General features: G+C 51.2%; 1 non-coding gene across 1 annotated transcript in view; it reads left to right on the plus strand.

Annotated features, from left to right (window-relative positions):
- Positions 1-4290: 4290 nt before the first annotated feature.
- LOC124564341 overlaps positions 4291-5000 on the plus strand; it is a 1910-nt gene continuing 1200 nt past the window's right edge. Inside the window, exon 1 of the ribosomal RNA XR_006970604.1 lies at positions 4291-5000. This exon is cut by the window's right edge and continues 1200 nt beyond it. This is a non-coding gene — a ribosomal RNA (small subunit ribosomal RNA).

The raw sequence follows: 5000 nt of genomic DNA on the forward strand, positions 1-5000 counted from the left end.
ATTGCTCAGCCAAGCCACCAACACCCACACATGTCCTACACAGGGGTGCACCCAACATCACAATACTGCCTCCTCTCACAGCACACAAACAATGGCAGGAATGAAAGACACAGGTCTGCCACAAGCATGGAATGAGAGCGCCGCCTGTCATGAGCCAAAGGTGCATCCTGACGTGGCAAATCAGATGATGCCGCAGGCATCCACTTACTATAATCACAATCAACAAACCGGCCGCCCCGCCCCGCCCCCCATTAAACCTTTCCTTACAACAATGTGTACCTTAACCTAACCTATATCGTACCGTAACCTAACCTATATCGTACCGTAACCTAACCTATGTCGTACCGTAACCTAACCTATGTCGTACCGTAACCTAACCTATGTCGTACCGTAACCTAACCTATGTCGTACCGTAACCTAACCTATGTCGTACCGTAACCTAACCTATGTCGTACCGTAACCTAACCTATGTCGTACCGTAACCTAACCTATGTCGTACCGTAACCTAACCTATGTCGTACCGTAACCTAACCTATGTCGTACCGTAACCTAACCTATGTCGTACCGTAACCTAACCTATGTCGTACCGTAACCTAACCTATGTCGTACCGTAACCTAACCTATGTCGTACCTTAACCTAACCTATGTCGTACCTTAACCTACCCTATGTCGTACCTTAACCTAACCTATGTCGTACCTTAACCTAACCTATGTCGTACCTTAACCTAACCTATGTCGTACCTTAACCTAACCTATGTCGTACCTTAACCTAACCTATGTCGTACCTTAACCTAACCTATGTCGTACCTTAACCTAACCTATGTCGTACCTTAACCTAACCTATGTCGTACCTTAACCTAACCTATGTCGTACCTTAACCTAACCTATGTCGTACCTTAACCTAACCTATGTCGTACCTTAACCTAACCTATGTCGTACCTTAACCTAACCTATGTCGTACCTTAACCTAACCTATGTCGTACCTTAACCTAACCTATGTCGTACCTTAACCTAACCTATGTCGTACCTTAACCTAACCTATGTCGTACCTTAACCTAACCTATGTCGTACCTTAACCTAACCTATGTCGTACCTTAACCTAACCTATGTCGTACCTTAACCTAACCTATGTCGTACCTTAACCTAACCTATGTCGTACCTTAACCTAACCTATGTCGTACCTTAACCTAACCTATGTCGTACCTTAACCTAACCTATGTCGTACCTTAACCTAACCTATGTCGTACCTTAACCTAACCTATGTCGTACCTTAACCTAACCTATGTCGTACCTTAACCTAACCTATGTCGTACCTTAACCTAACCTATGTCGTACCTTAACCTAACCTATGTCGTACCTTAACCTAACCTATGTCGTACCTTAACCTAACCTATGTCGTACCTTAACCTAACCTATGTCGTACCTTAACCTAACCTATGTCGTACCTTAACCTAACCTATGTCGTACCTTAACCTAACCTATGTCGTACCTTAACCTAACCTGTATTGCGCCTTAACCTAACCTGTATTGCGCCTTAACGTAACCTGTATTGCGCCTTAACGTAACCTGTATTGCGCCTTAACGTAACCTGTATTGCGCCTTAACGTAACCTGTATTGCGCCTTAACGTAACCTGTATTGCGCCTTAACGTAACCTGTATTGCGCCTTAACGTAACCTGTATTGCGCCTTAACGTAACCTGTATTGCGCCTTAACGTAACCTGTATTGCGCCTTAACGTAACCTGTATTGCGCCTTAACGTAACCTGTATTGCGCCTTAACGTAACCTGTATTGCGCCTTAACGTAACCTGTATTGCGCCTTAACGTAACCTGTATTGCGCCTTAACGTAACCTGTATTGCGCCTTAACGTAACCTGTATTGCGCCTTAACGTAACCTGTATTGCGCCTTAACGTAACCTGTATTGCGCCTTAACGTAACCTGTATTGCGCCTTAACGTAACCTGTATTGCGCCTTAACGTAACCTGCATTGCGCCTTAACGTAACCTGCATTGCGCCTTAACGTAACCTGTATTGCGCCTTAACGTAACCTGCATTGCGCCTTAACGTAACCTGCATTGCGCCTTAACGTAACCTGTATTGCGCCTTAACGTAACCTGTATTGCGCCTTAACGTAACCTGTATTGCGCCTTAACGTAACCTGTATTGCGCCTTAACGTAACCTGTATTGCGCCTTAACGTAACCTGTATTGCGCCTTAACGTAACCTGTATTGCGCCTTAACGTAACCGATATTGCGCCTTAACGTAACCTATATTGCGCCGTAACGTAACCTATATTGCGCCGTAACGTAACCCACATTGCCCCTTAACGTAACCTATATTGCGCCGTAACGTAACCTATATTGCGCCGTAACGTAACCCACATTGCCCCTTAACGTAACCCACATTGCCCCTTAACGTAACCCACATTGCCCCTTAACGTAACCCAACACACGTTGGGCCTTAACCCAACACACGTTGGGCCTTAACCCAACACACGTTGGGCCTTAACCCAACACACGTTGGGCCTTAACCCAACACACGTTGGGCCTTAACCCAACACACGTTGGGCCTTAACCTGCTCTGTAATTGTCATACGACGCGTTAAATTAGTGTAGTGTTGCCTAACTGCAACCCCCGCAATATAGTTTGCTACTCGCACTGCCCGGTCCCCAGTGTATCGCTTCATGTTAAACACCTTGCAGCTATACACTGTAATGTGGATGGCAGCAGGACGTACATGCTCAATGCCCTTTGCAGTTGTTCATTGGCATTTGCAGTTGTTCATTGGCATTCGCATGGCGAAGCACTTAGCCTACGCTGTGGTACGGCCTGTGTCAACTGTCCGCTGATGTTGTACGTCCAAATCACACACTGTACTGCACATTGGTCCTCATGTACTGAATGATACATCGTGGTACATGTGACCGTACAACGACTGCGCCAACAACGGCGAACCATGCGGTCCAAATGTTGTGCACTCAGCTACGTGTCGTCTCCCTATAAGAGCTGGATTGCAGTGTGGTATGCCCTGGATGGCGATCAGCATGAGCCGTCTGTTGATGTAGTGGCGCGTGTTGTCAGACGTAGTCGTCTCTTCTCACACACCGTGATAGCACGGTGCACTGCGTTCCACATCTGCGACATGCGACAGAGGCCGGTTGACAGTCGTTCGCGCAATGGACATCGCATACGTACGGGGGCCACCTTCCACGTGTTCGCTAAGCGTGGACATGTTGTTGCGTGTATGTGGGCAGACAGTGTGTCGTGACACCTGACACAGGCATGCAACAATCGTTGAATTTGCAAATGGCGATGGACGCCTACGTTTGCTGGTGACGTTACGCAAATGAACAACTGGTAAACCGTTGTGGTGCGGTTGTTCTCGCTAGGGGTGAATCAGTGATGGCGACGATCGGTTGAGCTACCAACCGGTTGTTGCAGCGATACCCACCATGCCCACGAACGTGAATGGCATGTGGGTGTGAAGCGATACGCGGCGGTGGCTGGGTGGGACCGTCCCCGGCCGGTGAGGGGGGGCCTCCCGGCGTGTTGGCCGTGCGGTGCGTGGGCGCACGCGCTACAGCCGGCTGGTGGGGGCGGCCAGTGGCAGGCGCGCCGGCCGACGGAGGCGGCAGGCGGCGCAGCTGCGCGCCGGCGCACCCTGCACGCGGCGCCGTGCGGCCAAAGTAGGTCCTCGCGGGCCCGGTGCGAAGCGCGGTGGACATCTGCAGTGTGCTGGTCCGATTGAGGACTGTGTGCGCTGAGGATGCGCCGCCGCCCGGCGCTCGGCGCCGCGACGCCGTCTGCTGCTCGGTCGCCTCTGCGGTTCTCGCAGGTGGTTTGTATCGCAGCTGTGCGGACGTGTTGGCGCGTGCGCTGTGCTGGGAGAGTTCGCTTCGGCACCCAAGTGGGGCTTTTGTCCTTCTGTGGCGCTGGCGTTGGAGCTGCCGGTCACCGTAGGTGGCGCGTGTTGTCTCCCGCCGGCAATGCCACGACAGCACGCTCCCGGGCCTCTGTCGGCAGCGGCAAGCTCAGTTGGGAGCACGGGTGGTCGCACCTAAAGCGTCTACTCGCCAAACTCCGGGCGATTGCGCCTCTCTCGAACCCGACCAAGTACTTAGGACGGCGCTGCGCGCCGCCGGGACCTGAGAGGGTTTCGAGGTGTATGGTGCAGGGGAGCTCAGCCTCCTCCTGTTTGCAGAATAATTGAGCGGACGCTTGCGTGTTCGCGCGGGCCCCCGGGACACACTCCCGGGCGGCCGGCTGCTCAGCTCTAGTTGACGCAGCTCCCTGGTTGATCCTGCCAGTAGTCATATGCTTGTCTCAAAGATTAAGCCATGCATGTCTCAGTACAAGCCGCATTAAGGTGAAACCGCGAATGGCTCATTAAATCAGTTATGGTTCCTTAGATCGTACCCACGTTACTTGGATAACTGTGGTAATTCTAGAGCTAATACATGCAAACAGAGTCCCGACCAGAGATGGAAGGGACGCTTTTATTAGATCAAAACCAATCGGTCGGCTCGTCCGGTCCGTTTGCCTTGGTGACTCTGAATAACTTTGGGCTGATCGCACGGTCCTCGTACCGGCGACGCATCTTTCAAATGTCTGCCTTATCAACTGTCGATGGTAGGTTCTGCGCCTACCATGGTTGTAACGGGTAACGGGGAATCAGGGTTCGATTCCGGAGAGGGAGCCTGAGAAACGGCTACCACATCCAAGGAAGGCAGCAGGCGCGCAAATTACCCACTCCCGGCACGGGGAGGTAGTGACGAAAAATAACGATACGGGACTCATCCGAGGCCCCGTAATCGGAATGAGTACACTTTAAATCCTTTAACGAGTATCTATTGGAGGGCAAGTCTGGTGCCAGCAGCCGCGGTAATTCCAGCTCCAATAGCGTATATTAAAGTTGTTGCGGTTAAAAAGCTCGTAGTTGGATTTGTGTCCCACGCTGTTGGTTCACCGCCCGTCGGTGTTTAACTGGCATGTATCGT

The sequence above is a fragment of the Schistocerca americana genome, unplaced genomic scaffold (assembly GCF_021461395.2).
Source record: "Schistocerca americana isolate TAMUIC-IGC-003095 unplaced genomic scaffold, iqSchAmer2.1 HiC_scaffold_1317, whole genome shotgun sequence".
Classification (NCBI taxonomy): domain Eukaryota; kingdom Metazoa; phylum Arthropoda; class Insecta; order Orthoptera; family Acrididae; genus Schistocerca; species Schistocerca americana.